Source organism: Lissotriton helveticus (assembly GCF_964261635.1).
Source record: "Lissotriton helveticus chromosome 1_1 unlocalized genomic scaffold, aLisHel1.1 SUPER_1_unloc_31, whole genome shotgun sequence".
Taxonomy (NCBI): Eukaryota; Metazoa; Chordata; class Amphibia; order Caudata; family Salamandridae; genus Lissotriton; species Lissotriton helveticus.
This window is the reverse complement of record NW_027611672.1, coordinates 313,185-327,513: the sequence shown is the minus strand read 5'-3', so window position 1 is coordinate 327,513 and position 14,329 is coordinate 313,185. Positions and strand designations below refer to the sequence as shown.

General features: G+C 40.7%; 1 pseudogene; it reads left to right on the top strand.

Moving 5' to 3' along the window:
• Nucleotides 1–9,101, top strand: part of LOC144805891 (uncharacterized) — a 59,059-nt pseudogene extending 49,958 nt beyond the window's left edge.
• Nucleotides 9,102–14,329: the final 5,228 nt, after the last annotated feature.

The following is a 14,329-nucleotide window of genomic DNA, read 5'->3' as shown; positions in this document are numbered from 1 at the left end:
GCCACTCGTTTTTCCCTCCTTTTATGTGACTTTATGCCCTCTGTGCCACTCGTTTTTCCTCGTTTTTTGTGTCCTTCTGCCCTCTGTTCCACTCGTTTTTTGTGCCTTTCTGCCCTGTTCCACTCGCTTTTCCCTCATTATTTGTGCCTTTCTGCCCTCTGTTCCACTCGTTTTTCCCTTGTTTTGTGCCCTTCTTCCCTCTGGTCCACTCAGTTTTTTGTGCCCTTCTGTGCCACTCATTTTTTCCTTGTATTTGCGCCCCTTTTGCCTTCTGTTCCACTCGTTTCCCCAGCCGCTGTGCCCCCTGCAGCCCCACGTCCCTGACTGCCCATTCACTGCCACCCGCCTCCTGATTGTATTGTTGTGGTCTTGCCGCCCCTGCGCCAACATAAACAGCTCTTGTGTGCTGTGAGGACCACAGGCACTCGAGTCCTGCAGACCCCCTGGGAATGTCTCACAGACCCCTGGGGGTCCGCAGACCACAGTTTGGGAAACGCTGGTCTACACCACACACCTTCACTAAACACTATTGTGCTGATGTGCAAGCCAAGCAGCAAGCTGCAGTAGGCCAAGCTGTCCTTAAAACTCTCTTTCAAACTACTGCAACGGATACAGGTGACCACCGCTAGAGGGGATACTGCTGCACAATCGATGCACAGTGTACTATCTGCAGCTCATATGCCTCGAACGGAAAATGCTACTTACCAGTATGCATCTATTCTTGGCATGTAGAGTTGCAGAGTAGTACATGCCCTCCCGCCTCCCCAGGACTTGTATCCGTTCCAGTTTTCATCTTACTTAGATGTATACGCATGGACATCTTTCTTTCTTTACTTCTACTGACTCCATCATTTCCCATCATGGCGAAAAACAATCTGAGGATGGTGCCGATGCCCATGCGCAGTATTGCCCAAGGGAGGAGTCACCTATCGGGACTTAGAAAGACTTCTTCCAAGAAGACAACAACCTGTAATCATCCGAGCCCAACACCAGGTGGTGATCTAATGCAGTGTACTACTCTGCAGCTCTACATGCCAATAACAGATGCATACTGGTAAGTAGCATTTTCCTTCTTGATTGTTCATGTTTGTCTATTTTTTTTTCTCTACAATTTGACTTTTTCCAAAATTGAAAAACATTTTTGGACCACAAAGTAATCTGCTTAAAGTAGAATTATTCTTAGAGAACAAGAATTCTTTGAATTGCTTCCAAGAGACAATATTTTAACTTGTCCTTAAACCGAAACAGTTTATATATTCTGCTATGAAATGGTCTCGACCCTTTCTTCTGTATTTAAGAGCCATTTTTCATGAAATGTCATTTAGTGATTCATTCAGTAGCATTGCCAATGTCAAACTATATGCTTTGACTATAACCATTGCCTTTACAAATGCGTACAGTACAAATGCTCATTTTTCGTGTGCAACCATTTCAAGTACATTTTATGTATTTTTGGTGGGATTGTAAACACATGCCTTAGATATGTTTTAAATGCTTATAATTTAGTATTGTTGAACATATTAAAGTGGAGTGGGTGTTGTATAGCATTTTAGGACCCTAGTGTAATTTTCCAGATTTATGCCCATATATAGATATAAATCACCTTGTCGTCATATAGGCATAGAAATCATAACCATATTTAGACATAGCTCATGCAGTCCAAATACGGCATGGCTACTTCCACTAGTTCCGAAAATCCACACCGATTTCTTGGAAAAACTCGCCTTCAGCAGTCAGGGACTTCCCCTTGCTTGAATATTGATTTGTCCAAGAACTCATGGAGTTTTCAAAGAACTGCGAGTCTTTGATGACGTTATTACGTCCAACCTTACGTCAAACTCGGCACCTTCAAGGTGTAAATATGGCCACACTTGCCCTAGCAATCACACAATGGTTGGGAGCAGTTCGACTATCTACCTACCCGACACAGCTCGCCGCAGCAAGTGCCGAAGGAAGCCAACCCTCCAGCAGACGCACTGATAGAGACGCTGTCTTTTCTCTTGCCGAGAAATCCAGCTCCAGTGTTTCTAAGCTCCCCTGGTGGGGTGTTGGGAAATTGAGTCCTGAAACCGAGAGATACCAGACCTCCTTCCTTTTAAACCAAGGTACGGAGCTGATTAGACCCTAAGAGAAATCTTGGATAGATTCTTGGCAAAGAATACTACCTATGCTACACCTCACTTACTTCTTCCCTTGTACTAGACCTAGGTTAAGTACATTGGGGTAGGAGTATTTTAGAAGCACCAGGTGAGTACTTTTTTAGTATTTATTTATGTATGTATTCTGTGGCTTAGAAACCATATCATGCTTTTACAGTATTATTTCATGATACTCTTCTTGCTGTACGCATTATACTTTACAGACAGTATTATGATTGTAGTAGTTCATTTCTTCTGCATGAGAAAGAAGACTGTTCAATAAATACCTTTTATTGAAAACGCCCGTCTCTCTATTTCTCTGCACCTCTGGTGAAACGAAGCATGCACGATTGACTGAGTAAAATATCTATCTATTGTTTCACGACTCTAGAGATACGTTTATCTGGGGGAAACAAAGTTGTCATGTTTATGTGGTTGTCAGAAACGAATCCCTTCTTGTGAATTCGAGAAAGTTTCTAGTGACCTCTGAGCCAGCTGGCACCCACAATTAAGTCTAATTATTCGATAGAGACCTAGTCGACCTAAGTCCTTCGTCAATTCTATAGTATATATTATTCCAATGCGCAGAGCCTATTGGGAATATAGGAACTACACTACATTGCGCCCAACGTTTGGTAAGGCATTAATTTAATGTTAGATACTAGAGTAACTCAGTCATGCTTTTCACAGAGACCCGTTTTTTCCCGTAAAATACTCCAATAGACGTCTGGAGTGGGTGAAAGGATAAAATATCCGCCATAACCGAGTAGGACGAAACATCCTATGTATTAGTTTTGGTTTGTTCAACGTTGAAGAATACAGTGTTCCAAAAATATTGTGCACCTTATCTTTGTTTCCTTGAAACTTGCTTTGCAAACTTTCGGTCAACAAAATGAGTGACAACGAAAGGGCTAGAGCTGCAGTAAATGCAGGCCAACCGATTTTCGATACTACAGGCTTTACTGAAGCCGACCCGGATGCCATAATCATCCCCGTAAATGTAAAGAAAGCCATCACTATAAAGCTTATAACAAATGGTGTATCATCAAGAGAGGTAAGGTAATATTTGTTATAGAGGCACATGAATATCGGTAGACAGAGGTATTCTATTTATTGATTCTGTTTCCCACAGCAAATCCAGAAACACATGAGTTCCACTACTACAAGTAGAGGAACCACCAGTGGAATACATTCCTTTCGAGGATATAGAAATTCCATTAAATACCAAGAGCATCAGCTCTGGTTTAAAGGCGCCCTACAACATCAAAATCACATTACCAGGCTCGGTCCACTAGGTAGACCAGGAGCAACTTGGCCGGTACTATCCAGCTTTACACCACATCCTGACATTGAAGAAATGACAGGTCCAGAACTATTATTTCAGCTAAAACAGTTAATCAAAATATATAGACAATTGGTTCAATATGTCATGCAGACTTTAACAGTCCATACTGCTATAAGGATTCCACAGCACATCCCACACCAGGGGAACACAAACAAAATTACACCACAGACTATACAATCAGTCATTGGTAAAATACCCACAAAAAGGGAACAAATTCCATTCTGGTTAAAGTTGAAGTTGAAGTTAAAATACTTGTTAAGCGCACGGCTACCAGGCGGTTTCTTGGCGCTGGGGATGCAGACCCTAGAGGGCAGAAGCGCAGATGCTAGGGCGAGAAGGCTTGTAAGAAAAGAAAAGTCTTGAGCGCCCTGCGGAACTTGGAGTAAGAGACGGCAGACCTAATGGTGAAAGGAAGGGTGTTCCAAAAGGTAAGGGCGAGGACAGAAAACTTCATGCCCCCCAATTTGATCTTCCTAAATCGAGGTACATAAAGAAGAGACTGGGAGGGAGAGCGAAGCTCTCTACTGGGAGTGTAGGCTTTGATTTCAGAATTAGCTCAAAGAATTACTCAAATTGAGGCATTATTTCCCGATAGTACACCTCATGAGAAACACAGGATTCTAACAATCTGTTTACCAATGGGGATCGCACCATGCCTGGAGGACTGGGACACTTGGGGTACAGTCTTTGCTGCAATCTACACAAAAACACATGGCGTTCCGTCTATGGCAGTGATACCAGACGTCCTGAAACAGATTCAAAATGAATACGGACCAGAACCTGTCTTAAATCTTGGTATGAAATTACTAAAAGATTTCAAACAGGTCTCAGCTATATTATTAGCTAAATTTAAAGGTGAAGCAGCATCCTTGGCAATCTGCCAAAAACTAAAAGAACTTGATATTACTGAGCTACCATATGAACATTTAAAAAATCCTATGAAGAGTTAGGCAGAGACAGTTTGGGTGGTAAACCAGTAAAACCTGAACTGACTGAAAATCCTGAAAAAGTCTTTATTAAAAATAATCTCACTACTCCTAAAAAGAAATGGGAAAACACTAAACAGACACTACCTCACTTCCTAAAGAGAAGCATTCTCACTCCAGAGGTAGTTCTCCTCAAAAGGAGCCCTCTGAAAAGAGGTATAACCTCAGGAATAGGGATAATTTGAGAAAACCTGATAGATATCAAGATACTGATACACGTTCCTCTCGAACCTTTCAGACTTCCTCCCAGAAATCGGAAAGAAAGAAGAGGACGGCCAGAACACAAGGAAGAACGTGTGAAGTCCAAAGACGATGAACACGTTCAGAAAAATAAAACTCAATTCACCAAAAAGTAGGTAGCAGGTCTTACAATCCGACATGCTGAGGATCTTGAGGACACAACTCAAGAACGGGGAGTGGGCTCAGACAATGCTAGGCAGCGCAGCAGAAGTCACCATAGCTCGCAAAATCCTGAAGGATCATCTGGAGACAGTGGACTTGAATGGATACATTCAAGTTGAAACTGCTGACACTAGGGTTAGTGTACCCCATAAGTTATATGAAATAACGCTCCGGATGGAGGGGGACATAACTAGGAAAATAAAAGCACTCTTTTGGGAGAAGCTATCTAAGGGTTATGACATTCTTCTAGCTGAAAAAGATAGGCCACCTGAATTTGTCAGGGAGTGCCCACATGGCGAAGAGATCATTATGCCAGCCTTCTCAAATCATGTTCTAATACATAAAAAATACACATATGCCAGAAAATGGGCTGTCGCCCAGGTTCCAGCATTATATAAAAATCATGTAAGGTGATTTTAACCCATTCCCTCTTCATGTCTGATAGTGATTGCCAATCTTACGATTGGCTTCCAGTTGCGCCATCACTGTCGAGGCCCACTACTGCTTAGTCCTCACCATAACTCAAAACCTGGCCTTCCATTGCCTGGTTGGGAGGGTCTAGTTTGGGTGAATAAAATACACCCTCACTTGGAGGGTGACCACTCAAATATTTTTGAATAGATTTGTGTGCGGCAGAGGCCAAACTCAAAAGTCAGGATACCAGATACAAGTAGGTGGTAACTCAGGGCAGGGGTAAAATGCCTGTTTTCCATGGAGGGAAAATTCCGTCCCAGAACTCTAGATTAAACATTAATTAATAGTATCCTTTTTTAAATATCCGTTTGGTGCCAGTGCATATGACTTTAATTTCTGCCTTTGGGATTCTACGTTACAAGTCCATAGGGTGCATGTATCCTTTGTGAGCCTAATAAAATGTTGAAAAGTCTATAAATCCTCACTCCTACATCCAAGTACTCTCAGGCTACCATTCTGCACTCTGCTCTGTCTGATTTTAATACTATAGGTGATTGAAATTACTGACGAAGAAAGCAAGATTTAGCACCAGGCAACTGAAGTCAGTGCCATAAGAAGGATTATTTTGAAAAACTGAAGAACATCCAGCATTCTACGTTTAAACAATTTCCAAAATCTAGGTGTGGCGAGGAAGTGGGAGCTGAGGAAAGTACTATACCTGTAAGTGAAGTCTCTAATTTAGCATTTCATTAACCCAGAGCAAAGCCATATCTGTGTACAGAATAACCTTCATCTAAAACCTCATATAATTCCAGAGAGGAAGCACACACTGCATAAAAGAAAGTTATAGCAAAAGGTTTCTTCTGCAGACCATCAAAGAAAAGACGCTGAAAGGAGACTCCAAAGCTGACACGTTAACAACCGAAAGATTGGAAAATCACCTTTGTTCAACAACCGTTTTTAACCAGTTACGCAAGTTTGAGACTATCTGCCTCTGGGTAGAAAACCACGACCCACTCTGCTCACTCTGGCGAAAACCTTAAAAATTCACCACTTTATTGTATTCATAACGTCTCAGATTGTTTCCTTTTTTATTGTGTACTGTTCTGTAATTCTATCTAAATCGCCTCAACATTATCTGCTGTGCGTGAGTGATATGTAAAACTGTTAAAGATAAAAATTGATTAAATGAGCACAGTTGTGCTATAGGTAATGTAAATAAATCCTCGTCTTCAGGACTACAAATCTTAACCTTACACCAAACAACGAAAGGGTAAATGAACTGATGTTCTGCGACTGGTGTTCCACAATAGTACTGTGCACGTTCTAACGCCCTCAGTTACTGCAATTACGCCAGTGCAGAAAAGTACTTCTCAGTTTAATCATTAAATATCAGACTAACACCTTATCACTGCATTGCTAAGTACCTATACAAATAGATTTGAGAAAATCTTCAGTCCCAAAATAAGTTGCTGCCGGAGAGGCTATAACCTAAAGACTATTATCTGCTAGAAACATTTCAACAGGTGTTACAGGGCTGCATTCAGATATATTTTGCTCAATTCAAGTGTTAAAAAGATTATACACAATTTCTTTTAGAGATAAATGCTGAACATTATCTAAACAAACCAGACTCTTAAATCGGGTTCCCTCTTACCGTGGCATATACGCAAGAGAAAACTAAACATAGAGGTATTAACTCTAGGTATACACCTTATAAAAACACAGACTGTGAGAACAAATTCAGTGTTCAAAAACACCTCAATGAAGGCAAAATAACCTAATTTGGGGAAAAAAGGTACATGTGCCTGTTAAAAAGATACCAGACAGGTAGCTGGATAACTTCTTCTTTATTCATGACCTCCACAGTGCCACCAGGATAGCTTATCAGGACACCTATAACATCACTCTCTTTAACTCAGCATGCCCTTACTGTAAACATTCTAAAGCAGCCTTCAGGGACAAGGAACATACCACAGGGGGAGGAAAGGGAGGGGAGTAGGAAGGTACCAAGTGCTACATAACATTATATGTAAAACAACCCATATAACTACCAGTAAAGTCCCTGGCAAAGTACATCCTTAATATCTGCGTATAGTAATATTGTACTGCACATTTATGAACAGGAGATTATAACAGTGCCAAAAAAGACACAGCCATGAATCGTATCTCACATAATTTGACAGAATGCACACTGGGGGAATCCACTCTCAGTGCTCTGAATGCCAAAAAAGTTTCAGGCATAAATCTTATCTCACTGAGCATATGAGAATCCACACTGGGGAAAACCACTCTCCATGCAAAGTATGCCAAAAAAGCTTCAGGCGTAAATCTTATCTCACTGAGCATATGAGAATCCACACTGGGGAAAAACCTTACCAGTGCGCTGAATGCCAAAAAAGTTTCTGCCGTAAATCTAAACTCACTGAACATATGAGAATCCACACTGGGGAAAACCACTCTCCATGCAAAGTATGCCAAAAAAGCTTCAGGCGTAAATCTTATCTCACTGAGCATATGAGAATCCACTCTGGCGAAAAACCTTATCAGTGCTCTGAATGCCAGAAAAGTTTTAGTGTCAAAGCGACTCTATATCAACATGCATTAACCCACTCTGTGGAAAAACCTTATCAGTGCTCTGAATGCCAGAAATGTTTCAGTGACAAAAGAGGACTCACTGTACATACAAGGACCCACACTGGGGAAAAACCTTATCAGTGCTCTGAATGCCAGAAATGTTTCAGTGACAAAAGAGGACTCACTCTACATACAAGGACCCACACTGGGGAAAAACCTTATCAGTGCTCTGAATGCCAGAAATGTTTCAGTGACAAAAGAGGACTCACTCTACATACAAGGACCCACACTGGGGAAAAACCTTATCAGTGCTCTGAATGCCAGAAATGTTTCAGTGACCAAAGCAGTCTCACTCGGCATATCAGAACCCACACTGGGTATTAACCTTTTCAGTGCTCTGAATGCCAGAAATGTTTCAGTGAAAAAATCCGTCTCACTCAGCATATAAGAATCCATACTGGGGAAAACCCTTATCAGTGTTCTGAATGCCCAAAACAATTCAACCGTAAATCCCTTCTAACTGCACATTTGAGATTCCAAACCGGGGAAAAACCATCAGTGCTCTGAATGCCCAAAACATTTCAACCGTAAATCACTTCTAACTGCACATTTGAGATTCCACACTGGGGAAAAACCTTATCAGTGCTCTGAATGCCAGAAAAGGTTTTGTAACACACAAAGCCTTTCTCGACATGCAATAACCCATTCTGTGGAACAACCATATCAGTGCTCTGAATGCCAAAAAAGTTTCAGCTGTAAATCTCATCTCACTGAACATATGAGAATCCACACTGGGGAAAAACCTTATCAGTGCTCTGAATGCCAGAAATGTTTCAGTGACAAAAGAGGACTCACTCTACATACAAGAACCCACACTGGGGAAAACCTTATCAGTGCTCTGAATGCCACAAATGTTTCAGTGTAAAAAGCAATCTCACTCAGCATATAAGAATCCACACTGAGGAAAAACCATATCAGTGCTCTGAATGCCACAAATGTTTCAGTGAAAAAATCAGTCTCACTCAGCATATAAGAACCCACACTGAGGAAAAACCTTATCAGTGCTCTGAATGCCAGAAATGTTTCAGTGAAAAAGGCAGTCTCACTTACCATATAAGAATCCACACTGGAGAAAAGCCTTATCAGTGCTCCGAATGCCTAAAATGTTTCAGCCAAAAATCTCATCTCACTCAACATGTGAGAATCCACACTAGAGAAAAAAAATTATCAGTGCTCTAAATGTCAGAAAAGATTCAGAGGTAGAGATGGTTACAAGCGCCATAAGAAAACACACAATCAAAATAATTCAGTGCTCCTAGTGCCAGAAAAGCATCAATTTTAAACGCAATCTCACTCTACATGAGCAGACGCACACAGGGAAAAAACATTACCTATGCTGTAAATGCCAGAAATTCCTATTTGATTGGCACAGCCTCACTAACCATAAGCGACTCCATACTGATGAAAAACCTTATGAGTGCTCTGAATGCCAGAAAAGCTGCAGAGAAAAACACTATCTCACCATGAGAAGCTCCACACTGGAGAAAATCCTTATACCTTAAAAGCTTGTATCTGAAAGACTGTTCTGCTTCATGAGAGATCCCACTCTGGGGAAAAACCTTAGGAGTACTCGAAATGCAAGCAACGTTTTGGTTACAAATTACTTCTCACTTGACATCAGCGGGAAAAAAGCCTTATGTGTGTTCTGAATGTCAGATAAGGTTTAGTCTCAAATACAATGCCACTTCACAAGAGAGAATTCCCACTGGACTAAAGCCTAATACAGGAGGGTTAAAGCCAGAAACGTTTTACTCAGAAAGGAGATCTCACTAAACATGAGAAATGCATCCACACCACGTGAAAAGTAAGGTGTATCTTGAGTTGCAGAAAAGCTTCTAACAACCTGACTTTACATGAGAGAGCACATATTGTAGTGTAGTGTAGTTCCTATATTCCCAATAGGCTCTGCGCATTGGAATAATATAAACAGCAGTGTAGACGTATGACTGAGGTCGACTAGGTCTCTACTGGATAGACAAGAAGGGATTAGCTTCTGACAACCGTAAAACATGACAACTTTGCTCCCTCAGAATAAGAGTGTATCTCTAGAGTTGTGTGAAAACAATAGACAGCTATTTTACTCAGTCAATCGTGCATACTTAGTTTCACCAGAGTGCAGAGAATAGAGAGACGGGCGTTTTCAATAAAAGGTGGTATTTATTGAGCAGTCTTCTTTCTCATGCAAGAGAAATGAATTGCCACAATTGCAATACTTATCTTAAAGTAAAGTGCGTACAGTAAAAGGAGTATTATAAAATGATACTGTAAAAGCATTGATATGGTTTCTTAGCCATATGATACTTTAAAATGGATAAAATATATAGATACATATATACATTGACTAACGTACTCAACTGATGCTTCTAAATACGCCTACCCTGGTGTACCTGACCTAAGCCTAATACGTGGGAAGGAGTAAGTAAGTAGCAGTTCAAGTTAAGTTGGTTTTGCCAAGAATCTGAATCAAGAATTCTCTCAAGGGTTTAGTCAGCTCCGTACCTGGGTAATAGAAAGCAGGAGGTCTGGTATCTCTCTCTCAGGACTCGATATCCCAGCAACCTGCAAGGGCGGCTGAGAACACCGGAGCTGGATTTTCTCAGCAGGAGAAAAGACAGCGTTTCTCTCAGTGCGTCAAAAGGGAGGGGCGGCGTCCGTGGGCTCTCGCATCAGCTGGGCTCTCGGGCAAGTAGATAGCCGCTCTGCTCCAAACCACCGTGTGTTCGCTTAAGGCAACGTTGGTATATTTATACCTGAAAGGTGCCGGGTTTGACGTAAGGTTGGACATAAGACGTCAATAAAGATGTCACTAAGAACTGGCCGTTCTTACAGTGTTCACAGGAGATCTAGGACAAATCAAAACAAAAGCCATGGGGAATTCCCAGGTTGCTGGAGGTTTGGTTTGTTTAGAGAACTCGTTGTACTCTCTAGGAGCCTGGGGAAGTAGCCTTGCTTAATTTGGACTGCATGGGCTACGACTAAATATGGATATGATTCTTATGCCTTTATAAGGATATTATTTATTATAACCACATAAGGGCATACATCAGAAATATCGAATTAGGGTCCTAGATAGAAATACAACACCCACTCCACGATCTAATGTCCCTCATTGCTAAAACTAAGCAATAGTAAGCATATAATGGTGCATGTGTTTTCCAACCCACCCCAAAATACATAATTCGCATTTGAAATGGTATATGGTAAATACATGAAAATGAGTATTGGTACTGTACGCTTTTCAAGCAGTGGTATCATTCAGTTAATAAATGCATATATATCTCAGCTGAACGATTTGCAAAATTTACACATGAAATGGCTCTGAATACAGAAAAGAGGGTCGAGACCATTCCATCACATATTAATACAAATGCTGTACATGTGCTAGAGGCTGAGGTAAAATATTGTCTCTAGAGTTCCTAAATTAGAAGCTCTGTTCTCTAAGAATAGTTCTAATTTAAGCAGAGTACTTTGTGCCAAAAAAAAGTAAATATTTTGGAAGTGAGAAAAAAATAATTTCGCTTTCAGGGAAAAAACAGTTCCAAATGTTTTCAGTAGCTTTTGTTTATCAGAGCTGAAGGCCGAATTCAGAGTTCAGGGAACGCTGTGTGCTTGTTGCTTAAAAAATCCCAAAATGAAATCATGCAAGTCAGCATCGTCTTTAAGTAAAGTCAAGTGTTGCTTAATTTCAGCCAGTGTGGATTTCTGTAGCCATTCAAGGCATAGTTTCCCTACACTGTATGTTGTAACTATCCCTGGATGTTGTCTCTGGGAGTATCTTGGGTCTGGCCTGGTCATTTTGAACCCCTGTATTTTGTTCAGGAATCTATCTTGACAGTTATTAGTGTCTGTGGGCCAGATCAACCATTTTTTCCAATCAGGATGTGTTCTGTTTTGGTTTAAAATATGGGATACGTCTATCTCCATATCAGTAGTGCTATTACTATCAGGTATGGGTTTTGGAATAGACGGTTTGTTTAAGTCCTTAATTTTGGCTAGGCCAAGACAGGTAGTCTGTTGAATGGTGTCATTCAAGAATATTAATTGTTCTGGGATCATGCAGGCTCTAAACAATGCTTCTGGACCTTGGACCTGCCATTCTTTTGTACCCCAGATGGTTTTTGTTTCAATGTTGTTTTTCCAGAATTCAAAACCAAATGTAATCATTTTTTCATAAAATGTTTCAGAATAAATCAACTTAGTATTTGTCAACATTGTTTTCATTCCTGTCTTATTTAACATTTTAAAATAAAACGTTTCTGCATCACTTGTGTTAAACCCTGAGAAGTATGGGAATTTCTCATAGAATGTTTTTGAGCTGCTTTTAGGTGGCGTTGCACAATGTTCCCATTGATTATAATTCAAAACATTTCTAGGTTGAGCATATTTATGCAAATAGTGATGTCCAAAGTGATTATAACAGTACATTTCTTCATAATTTGATGAACCCTGTAAGTAATCATGTTCTGTAAATTTTGTTGACATTACTAAATCTGACATCATATTATTAATATTTTCAAAGTCCCAATCATCAGAAAAAGTACTTGGTTTTACAAAGTCGCTTAATGAAACCTTGAACTGATGTGGATATTTCAAGAGCTCAATCGGGTCAAAAATGTCAAATTCAGTTCTGTCCCATGCTACCCCACCGGGTATTGGATTGGCTGTGACGTTCACTGATGATAGTTCTCTTTTCTCGATGTGAGATGACTTGTGAGGCTTTAGGACCAAGTTGATGTTCTGACTTGCTGTGTCCATTGTACTGTATTTTCCTTCAATGAATTTTCCCAAACAAAGAATCATGATGAGCCAAAGCAGGAGGAAAAGTACACCTAACACAATCCAAAATTCAATCCATGGAGAAATCAGATAGGTTTCTTTGAGTTGATGAAAGAGTTCTGTTACTTTTTCTTTGAAAGATTTTGTTGCTGGCATTTCTTCAGGCTCGCTTGGATCTTCAGAAAAGTCATCGAAATTGATGAAGTAGCCAGATGCAGTTCTGTCAATTGTTGGAATTGCTTCCGGATTTTCATTTGCTTTTGGATTGTTCTTTGTTTCATCAGCATAGTCTGAGGCTACATCGTTGTAGACTGGTGTTTCTTGACGAACTGTTGCAATTTGGGTTTCAAAAGGCACAAGTTCCATGGCATTGTTGCATAGTCCTTTTTTATTCACTGCAGGTTTATCGAATGTGATTAGTCTTTCAGTTTGAACCTCTTGAATTGTAGAAAATTTTGGTACTCTGCTATTTCTTGGGAGTCCACTGGGCCTACTACTTATCATTGGCCACATGATTGTGGTTTTACCAGGTCGATGGATACAACTCGGTTCTCCTTTTTACCAGCAAGGGGCGGTAGTACAACTGATCTTGTTCCGCTGACAGCTAAGACAGGTACTGCTTTTCTGTAAGAAGGCCCAAATTCCTTCTTTACTGCGATCTTCTCTCTGACCAGATCCCCAATCTTTGGAATCCAGACAGGTCTTGCTGGGACAGGTGGTTTTTCTTCAGTGGCTGTTGGCTGTTGCTTTAACTTTATGTTGCTCAGGTTTCTTCTTGTTTCATTTAAGTCCTGTAAAACAGCCAAACGGTCTTTGATATCAAATCATTTTTCTTCTACCACTGAAGTGTGACTATCAAGGTCCTGAATATGCATTCTAGTACCGAACAATAGTTGTTACGGACTAAGACCTTTTAGAGAATTTCCTGCCAGATTATTAAGACTACGTTGGACACTTGTTAAATGCTGGACCCACCCATCACCCGAACCTAATACCCTCGCCGTTATAGATTGCTTTATGTCCCGGTTTTTTCTTTCCACTACCGCATTTCCCTCAGGATGGAAGGGACAAGAGTACCGCAATGCAATGCCTATGCTGGCCATGGCCTCCTTGTAAGCCCGAGAGCTAAAAGCAGGACCCTGGTCAGAATGTAGCATGCCAATTGCGAATGTGCCGATAAAGACTCGCAAATCTTTTATAACAGTTCTGGAGTCAGCCGAGCGCTGGTGTCTACATTTTAAGTGAATCTAGTCCTAAATATAAATGGGACGCATTTCTCCTGCTGGAGTTTTGCGTATAGATAGCCTTATGCTTTCTAAAAGAAGGGTCCTGGCATTACTCCGGTCGGTTCGCGACTGCGATCTCTGTTGCAGTTTGGACAATCACTTGCAAATTTGTAAAATTGCAGGCTCATCCCCGGCCACCAGTATTCTGATTGTAATTCTTTCAGGGATTCCTTGATCTCTCGATGCCTTAGACCCAATCTCATGTGTGCGTGTGCTATTAAAAAAACTCTCCTGTTCGTGTTTGGAATTACTCTATCCCCCACTCCAGGGATTCGAGCAAAAGGAACGAAGTTTGCATCAATTATGTATGTATAATTGAGTGGATAGTTCATAGGTAATGCTGCA